The sequence below is a fragment of the Muscardinus avellanarius genome, assembly GCF_963383645.1.
Source record: "Muscardinus avellanarius genome assembly, chromosome: 10".
Lineage (NCBI taxonomy): Eukaryota > Metazoa > Chordata > Mammalia > Rodentia > Gliridae > Muscardinus > Muscardinus avellanarius.
In genome coordinates, this window is record NC_137796.1 from 100,759,531 (window position 1) to 100,774,296 (window position 14,766).

At 45.3% G+C, this 14,766-nt stretch overlaps 1 pseudogene across 1 annotated transcript; it reads right to left on the minus strand.

Moving 5' to 3' along the window:
- Window positions 1-7,522: 7,522 nt before the first annotated feature.
- Window positions 7,523-8,044, minus strand: LOC308268978 (protein tyrosine phosphatase type IVA 1-like; annotated as a pseudogene). The gene has a single exon. The product of its transcript is annotated as a protein tyrosine phosphatase type IVA 1-like (transcript).
- Window positions 8,045-14,766: the final 6,722 nt, after the last annotated feature.

Genomic DNA, 14,766 nt, shown 5'->3' on the forward strand with positions numbered 1-14,766 from the left:
TGTATCGCAGAGTCTCAGACCCAGGCAGTCAATCGAGGCTGCTTTAGACCATGGGGGGTGCCAGGTTGGGTGTTCTCCTATGGTGTGATATCTCTGCCACTGCCACTCCCCCACTGGGTCAAGTCCCTGGGAGTACAGTACTAGGATTTCTCCTCTAGGGGCCACAATTTGACTCACTGTTGTTGAGTGCGCAGATGGAGCTGTCATGGGGTGAATTTGCTGCTGCTGCCGCCGGTGGTTATATGGCACTGCTGCCATGCCCTCGGCCATGAGGCTGGTGTATTTCTTCTCTGTTTTTGAGCTCCGCTCTAAGTCCCTGCAGGGTGTGCTGAGCCCAGCCCCTGGGAGCTTTAGATGCTCCCTGCGCCAAGAAATCTGCCGAATTCCTCCCGGCTGATCCTCAGCGGCTCACCTCGGCTCGCTGTCCGCCGTTCCTCTCTGTAGCCTGGTGGGCTGTTGAGTGCGTTGGTCTGGTGCCGTCCGGTGAGGTCGCTGCTGCTGCCAGCAGTAAGGTGCTGCTGCCGTGTCCTCAGCCGTGAGGCCCGCGTATCTCCTCTCTGGTTCTGAGCTCCGTTATGCGTTCCCCTCCTCTCTGGAGCCTGGTGCTGCAAGGGAAAATGGCGCCCACCACTTTGCACCGCGGCTCCAGCTGCAGCACTGCGGTCTGGTTTCTGGTGTCTCATTTTTCTAGCCCTCTTTTTCTCTGTCCCTTGAAATTACATTTTTTGTTTCTCTGCTGATGGTGTTTTCTGGCTATGAAAGGCGCTGATTTTGTGGTAATAGAGATTGGTTGTTAGTGGGGCTCGTAAGCCCCGCTTTTCTCCGTCGCCATCTTCCCGGAAGTCCCCAACTTGGCTCTTGTTTTCTGGGGTTGTTGGTTTGTTTTGTTTTGTTTTTGTGGCACTGGTGATGGAACTCAGAGGCATTCTACCTCCAAGCTACACCCCCAGTGCTATTTTTAAAATTTATTTTGAAACAAGCTATCACTAGGTTTATGAGTCTCACTATTTTCTGAGGCTGTCCTCAAACCTATGATCCTTCTATCTCAGCCTCTCAAATACTGGGATTACAGGTATGCACCACCAAATCTGGAGTGGTTTTTTTTTTTTTTTTTTTTTGCAGAACTGAGGATTGAACCCCAAGCATTCTACCTCCAAGCAACAGCCCTAGTCCTATTTTTTATTCCTTATTTTGAAACAGGATCTCATTAAGTTGCAAAGGGCCTCACTAAGTAGCTGAGGCTGGCCACGAACCTGTGATTCTCCTGTCTCAGCCTCCTAAATATAGGACTATAAGTGCATGCACCAGCACGTCCAGCTCTGGCTTGTTTTTTATTACTAGAAATGAAACCCAGGGGCATTCTACCTCCCAGCTACACCCCCAACCCTGTTTTTTCATTCTTTATTTTGAAACAGGGTCTTACTGAGTTGCAAAGGGCCTCACTAAGTAGCTGAGGCTGGCCTCGAACCACAATCTTCCTGTCTCAGCCTCCCAAATGCTGGGATGACAAGTGTGCGCCACCCCGCCCGGCTCTCTTGTCTATTCTTAAAAGCAACTGAAAAAAAAAAAATTAGCAACTAAAGACAATCTATTAACCAAATGGTAAAAGATTCATGTGGTCTTCAAACAAAAGATGTTCTAAGATAAGTTAATTCATTACGGTGACGCTTCATCATCTGTGGAAGCTGTGATTCAGAGCCCTCCGGCAACAAGACAATACACTCATGTGGCATTAAAATCCCAGAACAGGGAACAGCGGGGGCCGGCCGCTGGTGCTGTGTTAAAATATAAAAGGGAGTTCTGTTAGGAACTTGCTGCAGGGAATAAGCAAGAACTGTGCTTCAATTACGACTGAGGGTCACATTAAAAGTACATTAACAAATCGTGATTACAATGCTGTTTATTGTTGCTGTTATTACTGCGTTTTGTAAAAATGAATTGAGGCTTAAACAGGAACCACCAGCTGGGCCACCGCTGTCTAAAATCTAGCTTCTCTTGCTAATCCTGAAATTCCTACTGATAACTAAAAGACAGTATCTCAAAGACCAAAAGGCTGCTTCCCCCCCAAAAAGGTGGTGAAGCCAAGAGAAAACCTCAATAAACCCTCTACACTGGCTTTTTAGGAACTTGCTTTTCTCACCCATTTTAGGGTCACCTAGCTAAGCACTGTGCTTCTGTCAGTTTTACTATCGATAACACTTCAGACTTACGGGATCAGGATGGAAAGAATTGTCTAAGTTGTTTTGCAGGAATTTGGAGGCCCTTTTCTCTATTTCAAATTTTGGGAGTGGGTACTGGGGGAACCTAGGGGCCTTCTCCTTCTGAGTGTTAGATTTTGTAAGCCGGGCATGGTGGCGCACGCTTGTAATCCCAGCTCTTGGGAGGCTGAGACAGGAGGATTGTGCAGGTTGTAAGCCAGCCTCAGCTATTTAGTGAGGCTCTCAGCAACTTAGTGAGACCCTGTTTCCAAATAAAAAATATTTTAAAAAATAGGTATGGGAGTATAGCCTGGGGATAGAAAGCCCCTGGGTTCCATTTCTAGTACCACAGGAAAAAATAAATAAAAAAGAAAGAAAGAAAGAAGAGAGAGAGAGAGAGAGAGAGAGAGAGTGTGATCTAGGATTGAACTAGAAGCACCTTTACTCTAAGTTACACCTTCAGCTCTTCTTTATTTTTTTTTAATTTTTTATTGGTGCACTGTATTCATACATCATAGTGGGATACAAAAAAACTTTTGTAGACATACATGCATACATCGCCCAGTCAGCCCCCACCCGATCCCCACCCTTTCCCTCCCCATCCCTCCTTCCCATGCTTGGCTTAGTGGTTGACATCTAGTATTATAGCAATTTATCCAAAATTAAAAATGATAATCTCACATAAGTTTCATTTGTCTGATACCAAGCTTTTGAAAACTTAAAGATAACATTTCAATATTTCTTTTTGCTTTCTTTCTTACCAGAGAATATTTTTTAGGTGAAACTATCATATTAGGATAGATTTTTTTCTGAAAAATAAATATATAAATATATGATAGTTTCAGCTCTTCTTTAGATTTTTGTTTTGTTTTGTTTTGAAATAGCTTCTCTCTAGGTTGCTGAGAGTCTTGCTAAATTGCTGAAGTTGGTCTTGAACCTGAGATCCTCTTGTCTCAATTTCCCACCTACTGAGATTACAGGTGTGTGCCACAGGCCCAGCTTTATTATTATTATTATTATTATTTATTACTATTATTATTATTATTTTGAAAGAGGGTCTCACTACATTGCTGAGGCTGTCCTTGAATCTGTGATCCTCCTGTTTCAGAGTCCCAAGAACTGAGATTATAAGCATGCACAATAATGCCTGGCTAAAGTTTCATAGCTGAGTGTGATGGCGAATGCTTGTAATCCCAGTACCTGGGAGGCTGACACAGGAGGATTGCAGGTTCAAGGTCAGCCTCGGCAAGTAGTAAGACTCATCAACCGAGTGAGACCCTGTTTCAAAATAAAAAATAAAAATAGGGCTAAGGGTGTATCTCAGAGGTAGAATGTCCCTGGATTCCCCAGCCCACCCATGCCACTCAAAAAACATTGTATTAGCTGGGCATGGTGGTGCATACCTGTAATTCCAATACCTGGAAGGCTGAGATAAGAGGATCACAGGTTTGAGCACAGCCTCAGCAAGTAGCGAGACTTTCAATAACCTAGTGAGGCTGTTTTATAATAAAAATAAAATTGGGCTGGGGGTATAGCTCGAAGGTAGGATATTCTTGCATTCAATCCTTACACTTGTAATCCCGGCATTTGGGAGGCTGAGACAGGAGGATCGTGGTTTGTGGACAGCCTCAGCTACTTAGTGAGGCCCTTTGCAACTCAGTGAGGTCCGGTTTCAAAATAGAAAAAAAAAAAAAAAACCACTACAAAATAGGGCTGGGGGTATAGCTCAGAGATACAGTGGCCCTGGGTTCCATCCCCAGTACCACAAAAAAATAAAAAAGGAAAAAAAAGAAAAAAGAAAAGAAAGTAAGAGATTGCTTTAGTGAACTGAGTGATACCCAAGAAGCAACATAAAACACAGTGGTCTCAGGGTTGCCACCTTGTGTTTCTGTTAGGAATTACAGACTTCTCTGAACCTGCTCAGCTTGGTTAAAATTAGACTTGTCTATTTCTTATAGGCAATTTAAAATTTTTAATTTGTAAGAGAAATTCGTGCAAGTAATGTAAATATAAACAGTATAGAGCTGGAGGGGGTGGTATATGCTCGTAATCCCAGTATCTGGGAGGCTGAGACAGGAGGATCGCGGTTCACGGGTAGCCTCAGCTACTTAGTGAGGCCCTTTGCAATTCAGCGAGCCTCTGTTTCAAAATAAAGAATAAAAAATAGGGTTGGCGGTGTAGCTTGAAGGTAGAATGCCCCTGGGTTCAATCTCCAGTACCAAAAATAAATAAATAAACAAACAAACAAACAAACAAACAGGTCATGGGTGTAACTCAAAGGCAGAATGTACCTGGGTTCCATTCCCAGTACTGGGGGGGAAAGAAAAAAAGTATAGAAGACTATGAAATGCAATATGGCCATTTCATTTTCATCTTCATCCCCTAATCTCATTTTGTAAACACCTTCACCTACTCTGTAAAGAACATCCTTGCAGCCTAGTGTAGTAGCACGCCTGTAATCCCAGTACTTGGGAGGCTGAGACAGGAGGATCACAGGTTCAAGACCATCCTCAGCAACTTAGTAAGACCCTCAGCAACTAAGCAAGAGCCTGTTTCAAAATAGAAATAAAAAAGTGCTGGGGGTGTAGCTGGAAGGTAGAATGCCCCTGAATTCAATCCCCACTACCAAAATAAACAAAAACATCCTTGAAATTATTTTTTTTTAATTGGTGCATTGCGGTCATATATCTTAATGGAGTACATTGAATGTATTTTTTAATTTAGAAGAAACTACTGACTTTGTGCCATAAAAATGAGAAATGTAAGTCGGGCATGGTGGTGCAAGCTTGTAATCCCAGCATTTGGGAGGCTGAGACAGGAGGATTGTGGTTCACGGACAGCCTCAGCTACTTAGTGAGGCCCTCTGCAGCTCGGTGAGACCCTATTTCAAGATAAAGAATAAAAAAATAGGGCTGGGGGTGTAGCTCGGAATTAGAATGCCCCTGAGTTCCATCCCCAGTACCACAAAAAAAAATTTGAAAAATGTATTACTGTTTGCATGATCTCTCCTATTGGTTCCAACTCCTGATGTTTGTTATTTAATTTTATTTCTTCTAGAGGTTTCCATCATGTCCAAATATAGTATTTTAAACCGTGTGTCTTGACTTAGCCCTCTTAGATATATCTACTTACTCCCTGGAATGGGGTGAGGAGATGACTGAATCCACTGACATCCTATTCACCTTGCCTCTTCCTGCCCACTCTTTGGTAATTTATCATTTTTGCATTGCTGTGGTGAACAATAAATGAATCTTCTGTGTGGATCGGCTGGGTGATTTAAAAGTTAAAGACTAAAATACTCATCTACACGATGGTTGTAATTATTATTCAGGTCATAGCAAAATCTTGTGAACAGATCCAAAGGGGGGAGGGATAACCACATTTCCTTTCGACTTGGTTTCTTTTCTTTTTTACCTGTTACTCAAGAAAGGCCTGTTAACTGCATGTATAGAACACGTGTCTGTAGGGATTAAATTTTCCCACAGTTAGTGGCTTCATGTTCTGTATTCCTACAGTATTTTTTCTCATTTCTCTTCAATAACCCAAACAGTGCTGCATTATAGATTATCAGCTTACCTATCTGTCCATCACAGGCAACTTGTATATATATATTTTTTGTATTTCATTATTTATTTAGATGTTTAAGCTCTCGCACTAAGTTTTACAAGCTGGTGAATACTGACAAATTATTTCTCCCACAAAACTATAACCACACATTCCCAGACAGTATAAATATATGGTTGAACTAACATTAACACACATCACCATTTTATCAATTAGATAATAAAACAAATTATCAAGTATCCAAATATTATGTTACACAGCTGAAAAGGCACATAAAATATTAGATGTCTGCTCAAATCATTAGCAAAAACCCACTTCTTTTTTTGCAAGAGAGTTTGGGAACGAAAGGGGGAAAAAATCACACTTCAAACAAAAATTAGTAAACAACTGATAAGTATGGAAAAAATTATAAGAATTTCAGAAATTTTGATTAAGAATTGTTTTAGCTACAATAACAAAGCATCTCTACTTTTGAAAAAAGTATTTACTAAATTAAAGGGCAAGCCAGGCGTGGTGGCGCACGCTTGTAATCCCCGTGCTTGGGAGGCTGAGACAGGAGGATCGCACGGGTTCGAAGCCAGCCTCAGCTACTTAGTGAGGCTCTCGGCAACTTAGTGAGACCCTGTTTCCAAATAAAATATAAAAAAGGTTTGGGAGTATAGCCCGGAGGTAGAAAAAACCTGGGTTCCACCCCCAGTACCTTCAAAAAATTAATTAATTAATTAAAGGGCATCTTCTACATGTTCTGCATGAGACAAAGGCAATTATTTTACTAAAAATATTTAACAGCCCCCTCCCATTCCTTTTTTCAGGCCCTCCCTGTTTAGTTGCACCTCAGAGTGCGAACATTAACTGTGAGGCTTTTTTTCTCTGAAAACATTAAAGACATGTGCTTCTGTAATAATGTAGATTTTCAAAATGATCGTTTCCCATAGTAGCACAAGATAAGAGTCATAGGACATTAAATAATCACTGTTAAGACTTGGTAAAATTTTAAAAAATGGTTAAGCCAACCTGATGTATACTGGTGTGAATGTGGGAGATGTAAGCACCGAGCAGGCAAATGGCCATCTAGGCCCTACTGTTTGCAACGACTGAAGAAACAAATCACATAAGGTCTGGAGTGTTCTTAGTTCCTGGAATATGGGGTCTGTATAATACTAAATATATACGAGTATTGTGCTGGGTATTTTGGCACCTGATCTTTCTAAATTTCTTATATATTAAGATTCTGGCAAGGAAACATTTAAAGATATAACTCAATACTGCATGATTTCAGGGAAGGTCAATTGGTACAAATGATAAACACATTTTATTTTATTATTATTATTTTTTGGTACTGGGGATGGAACACAGGGGCCTTCTACCTCCGGGTTACACTCCCAGACCTATTTTATATTTTTATGTGGAAACAGGGTCTCTTAAGCCAGCTGAGGCTGGCTTTGAACCTGCTTGATCCTCCTGTCTCCGCCTCCCAAGCACGGGGATTACAAGCGTGCGCCACCATGTCCGGCTGATAAGCACATTTTAAATGCTGAACAGAAAGAATCTTTTTGCTAAGATCCAAATTGGTTGATCATAACCCAAACATAGATGCTGATATTCTGTCAAGCTTGTGGCCTGGGAAAACTGCTTTCCAACACTCCTATGGAAGCTTCCTTAGACTTTTTCACAAGCCAACGTGTTGGCTAATTATGTACGACACCTTAAGTCCCGTCTCGAACTCCACTTCCAGGGCAACAGCATCAGGCACCCCAGTTTTATTGAATGCAACAGTTGTTTCTATGACCACAGGAGTCTTTGAAGCGCAGTCGCATTTTAGGACGATATTTCTCCAAATAGCTAAGTTGCTTGCTGTCAAAAGCTCCACGCCGCTTTTGTCTTATGACCGGTACGGCATCTTCGCATTTCATTCCACCTTCAATTAATGCCAGGGCGACAAGCACTGGAGCCCTCCCGAGGCCTGCAACACAGTGAGCAGCAATACAGCAACCAGTGTCCTCACGAAGCTTATTCTTCACAAGCCTTAACTGGTCATCAACAATCTGGTTGGATGGTGGGGCACCATCCTCAGAAGGCCGATCAAGAACATGGATGCCTTCTTCCTCCACCGGAGCAGGATCCTAAGTTACTTCACACACTCTTACTATTGTGGCAACTCCATACTTCTTAAGTTCCTCTATAAATTTGCTGAAGGTCGCATTGGTTGGATTGTGTGTAGAAAGGAATCTCATGTTCTTGTATGTGACTTCCACAGCAGCAGGGCGGGTGATTCGAGCCATGTCAATTTAGTTTAAAAACCCTCAATAGGGTATGAAAGAACTTTTAAAAATTGAATACAGAAAGGGTACAAAGTAACTGAAGTCTCCTTCACTTTTTTTTTTTGGTGGTACTGGGGTTCCTGAAAGCCCTTCTACCTCCTGGCTACACTCCCAGGCCTACTTTTATACTTTTTTTTTTTTTTTTTTAATTTGGAAACAGGGTCTCTTAAGCCAGCAAGGCTGACTTTGAACCTGCCGGATCCTCCTGTCTCCGCCTCCCAAGCGCGGGATGACAAGCGTGCCCACCACGCCCAGAGGTCTACTTCAATCTGCTCCACTTGATATTCTCAGTGCTTTGAGGATGAAGTTGGGAGTAATGGGACATGAAATGAACCTCCTAACAAGAAGCAGTAGTTCTTCAATCCAGTACTACTGAGGCGATAGAAAGGAGGTGCGCTGAGGTTTACCCACTCCGGGTCAGAACTCGCATCAAATGTCCTGTGGATTTCAATTCAACCCTTCCGTGTCCAGGTTAACCACTCTTCTGGGGGCTTCTCGGCAGAATAGTAATGAATTTCTACAGTTCGCTTGTCTGCATGGAGGTCGTGCTGTGCCTGGCAGTAATCTCCACTGCCCTTCAGAAACTCCATAAATGTGTGACCGAGAACACCACAGAAAGGAATACGTCTACTCATTGAAGATTGTGGCCTCGTCAGCCCGTCCCGAGGCAGCGAGGATGCGGGCGGCGGCGGTGGCTGCAGGGCAGGGGGCAGCCATGGTCGTGCGGGGCGGCGGCGGCGATGCAGGCAGTGGCGGGGGCACCAGGCTACCTTGCAAGTGAGCGGCCCGCAGCCCGAGTAGCCAATAGCCCGCCGGGCCAACTTAACTTGTATATTTTTGTTTGTTGGGAGGCTCTGTGTGTGTGTGTGTGTGTGTGTGTCTGTCTGTCTGTTTTATATTGGGTCTGTCTGTCTGTTTTATATTGGGTATTAAACTCAGGGGCATTCCACCTCTGAGCTACACCTCCAGCCCTCCTATTTTTTTTTTTTTTTCCAAACAGGGTCTCCCTAAAGTGCCGAGGCTGGTCTTGAACCTGCGATCCTCCTGTCTCAGCCTCCCAGGTACTGGGATTACAGGCATGCAGCAGCACACCCAGCTCAGAAGCCAAATGGTGTTTGGTACTGGGAATTGAACCCAGAGACATTCTACCTCCTAGCCACATCCCTAGACCTATTTTTTATTCTTTATTTTGAAACAGGTTCTCACTAAATAGCTGAGACTGGCCATGAACCTGTGCTCCTCCTCCTTAGCCTCCCAAGTGCTGGGATTACAGGCCCCACCATCCCTGGCGAAGACAAATGGCTTTAACTTTATTTTTCCTGAAGTGGCAGAGGGGTGTTGTAAACTTGACTATTAAATGAAAGCTATGGACACTTTCTCCAGAAAAATACACACACACACACACACACACACACACACACACACACACCCCATTTTGTGGACAGTTTCAGGAGTTTCACAGATCTCTATCTGGGTTAAAAACCTCTGCTTAGCTGGGTGTAGTGGCGCATGTACTTGGGAGGCTGAGATAGGAGGATCACAGGTTCTCGGACAGCCTCAGCTACTTGAGGTCCTTTGCAAACCAGTGAGACCCTGTTGCAAAATACAGAATAAAAACTAGGGCTGGGGTTGTAGCTTGGAGGTAGAATGCCCCTGGGTAGAATCTTCCTTTCCTTTTTTCTTTCTCTCTTCCTCTCTCTTTTGTGGTACTGGGGATTGGACCAAGGAGCATTCTACCTCCGAGCTACACCCCCAGCTCAATTTTTTATTCTTTATTTTGAAACAGGATCTCAATAAGTTGCAAAGGGCCTCACTAAGTAGCTGAGGCTGGCTGCGAACCCGGATCCCCCTGTCTCAGCCCCCCAAGTACTGGGATTACAAACATGTGCCACCATACCTGGCTCTAAGCTGGTCTCAAACTTGCAATCATCAATCATCCCCAATACCGAAGGGGGGAAAAAAAAACAAAAATACAAAAAACTCTGCTTGAAACAGTTTCCCTCAAAGGCAGGAATCGTGTGTTGTTGTTGTTGTTGTTGTTGTTGTTGTTGTTGTTCTTCTTCTTCTTCTTCTTCTTCTTCTTCTTCTTCTTCTTCTTCTTCTTCTTCTCCTTCTCCTTCTCCTTCTCCTTCTTCTTCTTCTTCTGATGGAAGCCAGGGGCATTCTACTTCCAAGCTACACCACCTGCCCTACTTTTTATTCTTTATTTTGAAATGGGTCTCACTGAATTGCAAAGGGCCTCACTAAGTAGCTGAGGCTGTCCACGAACCGCAATCCTCCTGTCTCAGCCTCCCAAATGCTGGGATTACAAGCGTGCGCCACCATGCCTGGCTTTTGTGTTATTCTTGTATATGTTCTTAGCACCTACCTGTCCTATTTGGCTATCAACCATTGTTTGGCAAAGAGTAAATAAATCAATTTTCCCACTTTTTCATGTTGGGTTTTTAAATTCTTTCAAAACAATAGTTAACTCTCTAGAATTTATTTTAATGTGTGTGTGTGTGTGTGTGTGTGTGTGTGTGTGTGTGTGTGTTACTAGGGGTGGAACCCAGAGGCTTTCTACCTCTGAGTAGAAAATTATTTGGAAACAAAAGTCTAAGTTGCTGAGAGCCTCACTAAGTAGCTGAGGCTGGCTTCGAACTTGTGTGATCCTCCTGTCTCAGCTTCCCAAGCATGGGGATTACAAGTGTGCGCCCCCATGCCTGGCTAGAATTTATTTTATACAATATATCTTGCAATGCAATCCACAAATACTTGGAAGTGACTTTTAAAAGTACAGGGTTTTTTTTGGCCAGGCGTGGTGGCACATGCTTGTAATCCCCGCGCTTGGGAGGCTGAGACAGGAGGATCGCACAGGTTCAAATCCAGCCTCAGCTACTTACTGAGGCTCACAGCAACTTAGTGAGACCCTGTTTCTAAATAAAATATAAAATAGGTCTGGGAGTATAGCCCGGAGGTAGAAAAGCCCCTGGGTTCCACCCCCAATACCACACACACAAAAAAAAATTACAGGTTTTTGTTGTTGGCGTTACTAGAAATTGAATGCAGGAATACTATAGCCACTGAGCTAATCCCACAGTCCTTTTTAAGATTCTTTCCCTCTCCCTCTCTCCCCTCTCCCTCTCTCTTATGGTATTGGGGATTGGACCAAGGGGCATTCTACCTCCAAGCCACACCCCAGCTCAATAAGTTGCAGAGGACCCAAGTAGGGAGGCTGGCTGCGAACCCGGATCCTTCTGTTTCAGCCTCTCAAGTACTAGGATTACATGCGTGCTCCACCATGCCTGGCTCCAAGCTGTTCTAAGACTTGCAGTCATCCTGCCTCAGCCTCCCAAGTAGCTGAGATTACAGGTTTATACAATAGCACCCAGCTAGAATTACAAGTTAATTATTATTTGTGTGTGTGTGTGTGTGTGTGTGTGTGTGTGTGTGTGTGTGGTACTGGGGATGGAACCCAGGGGCCTTCTACCTCCGGGCTACACTCCCAGACATTTTATATTTTATTTGGAAACAGGGTCTCTTAAGCCAGCTGAGGCTGGCTTCAAACCTGCGTGATCCTCCTGTTTTAGCCTTCCAAGTGCGGGGATTACAAGTGTGTACCACCACGCCCGGCAAATTATTATTATTTTTAACAGGTCTCAATAGATTGCTGGAAGTCTTGCTATGGCATTGCTGAGGCTGTCCTCAAACCTGGGAATCTCCTTTCCCCCATGCTGCTCACACTCTAAAATTACAAGGTAGGTGTGTGTGTGTGTATGTGTGTGTGTGTGTGTGTGTGTGTGTTACTTGGGATTGAATAATCCAGGAGCATTCTATCTCTGAGCTACATCCCAGTCCTGTTTTATTATTAATTAATTAATTTATTTATTGTGGTACTGGGGATGGAACCCAGGGGCTTTTCTACCTCTGGGCTATACTCCCAGATCTATTTTGTACTTTGTTAACAGGGTCTCACTAAGTTGCTGAGAGCCTAAGTAGCTGAGGCTGGCTTTGAACCTGTATGATCCTCCTGTCTCAGCCTCCCAAGCACTGGGATTACAAACATGAGCTACCATGCCCGGCTTATTTTTTATTTTGAAACAGGGCCTCACAAGTTGCTGAGGCTGACTGCAAATCTGTAATCCTCCTGTCTCAGCCTCCCAAGTACTGGGATTATAAGTGTGCACCACCACACCTGGCTAAAATGACAAATTTTACTTATTTATTTGTTTATTTATTTATTGGTGGTACTGGGGTTTCTGGAAACCTTCCTACCTCCGGGCTACACTCCCAGAACTACTTTATACTTTTTTTTTTTTTTAATTTGGAAATAGAGTCTCTTAACCAGGTGAGGCTGGCTTCCATCCTCTTGTCTCGCCTCCCAAGAGTGTGCGGAGATTACAAGGGTGCGCCACCACACCCGGCTAAATTACGAGTTTTAAATGATACCCATACTGAGATGACCAGGGGTGAAATGAACTAAAACATATTTACAAATGGACATATGGTATATATGATAAAACAAATTAAAAGTGTTAATTGTAGAATCTAGGTAGTGGGTAAACAGTTGTTCATTACACAATTCTTTCAATTTTTTTAAAATGTCTGCAACATAATGAAAACTTGACTTGTTTCACACAAGCAGAAGCACATTCAGATTTTTATTTTTTATGGTACTGGGAGTGGAACCCAGAGGCATTCTACCTCTGAGCGACATCCCCAGCCCTATTTCTTTCCTTCTTTCTTTTTTTTTTTTTTTGAAACAGGGTCTCACTGAGAGGGCCTCACTAGTAGCTGAGGCTGTCCTTGAATCATGATCCTCCTGTTTCAGCCTCCCAAATGCTGGGATTACAAGTGTGCCCCACCACCCCTGGTTAAATTTTTATTTCCTGTAAAACAGAACTCGATCATTCTGTTTACAGAGCTCTTTGAAGAGTCATTAGTTTCTACTCTGTGCTCTAAACAAGTACACCGGTTTCCTTTACTAGAAAATAATTTCAGTAATCGGGCAATTTACCAAAACACAAGGTAGATAGCTCAAAACGTGTTACTACTCTACTGCAAGTGTGACCCAGTCATTGATACAGAGTTCAGAAGAGTATAAAATGGGAGAGAAAAGGAGAAGTTTTGTGGCAGTAATGTCATCGGTCTTCTAATGGGGAATGCATTATGGCAGACTCTATTTCGGTATTCCTCATTAGAAACAGAGGTATATACTAAACAAATCGCGTCCTCTCCCATTGGAAACACAAGACAATCAGCCGGTCGCGGTGGCGCACACCTGTAATCCCAGTACTTGGGAGGCTGAGACAGGAGGAACGTAGATTCCAGGCCAGCCTCAGCAACTTAGTGAGACTCTCTTTCAAAACAAAAAATAAAACAGGATTAGGGGTGTAATTCGGGGGTAGAATGTCCCTGGGTTCAATTCCCAGTACCTCCCCCGAGGTGCACGAAAATCCCACAGCAGGACTGGCAGCAGTGATGGAGGCCGTACCAGCAGGCAGGATGCTCATGCATGTACCCTACTCAGACTGGCACTGTGCCGCGGTCCATAGGCCCAACATCAAAGGGTTGGAGCAGAAGATCTATATTATTATTACCCACCACCTGACAAGTCATAATTGTGACCTGAAGGAGGCCTATCTAGAGTTCTGGGGTCGGGGGCGATCTGAGACAACCACCCAAGCTTCCACCAGCGCCTTTGGGAACAGCGGCCACTAACCGGTCCAACATCACAAGCCCCCAAATCCTTCCGCACGCAGGTCGCCGTCGATCTTGCGCATGCGCGAGGCTGCTCGCTCGTCCCCCTTCCTGAGGTGAATGGCCTGTTCCATTCCTGGGGGATGCTCACAATGGAGAGACTGAGAAGCCTGGGCCATAAATGCAGATATTTGCTAATATTGCCAGATCTCCACTCGATAAAGATTTATTTGTGATTATTTTACGTCTATATTGATGGTTTCGACGGGGTAACGTGAGTTTGGTGAGGCTCTACCATTTGTTTCCCCCCCGCGGCAGCGTTGGGCTGGCCCGCGTGACGCCGCCGCGTCCGGAAGCCCGGAGGCCCCGCCCCCCGCGGCCCCGCCCCGCCCCCCGCGGCCCTCAGGTTCCCCGCCCGGCGGCTCCTCCTCGTCTCCGCCCCGCCGGCCGCGGGCGCGGGGGACGTCAGCGCTGCCAGCGTGGAAACCGCGGCCGGGCGCGGGAGGCGGAAGTAGTGCCGGGGCCTGCCGGGCCGTCGCCGCCGCCGCCGGCCGCCTCAGCCATGGACGCGTCCCTGGAGAAGGTGCGTGTGGCGGGGAGGGGGCGGCGCCGCGGCCCGGCCCCCGCCTCCCGGGCGACAGTTTCCCCGCGAGCTGCCATTGTGACCCGGGCCGGGGTAACGGGCCCGCCCGGAGGCCGGGCCGGGGTCGCGTCGCCGGCCGGTGCTGTCGGGCGACCTTGGGGCCTGCGGGAGCCGGGCGGGCGCCCGCGGATGACGGGCGCTTCCACTCCGGACCCCGGGGACGCCTGGAAGGGAGCCCGTCGCCGAGCTGTAGGTTCCCCAGATGGGGGCTGTGGACGCAGGGGTCTCCCGCCTGCACGTGCGTCGGAATCGCTCGGGGCCCTTGGGAAAATGACACCTTTTTCAGTCCTCGGGCCGAACCTCTGGGGGGCGGGACTCGTTATTTCTGCGTGCTAACAAGTTCCCCCAGGTGATTCTGATG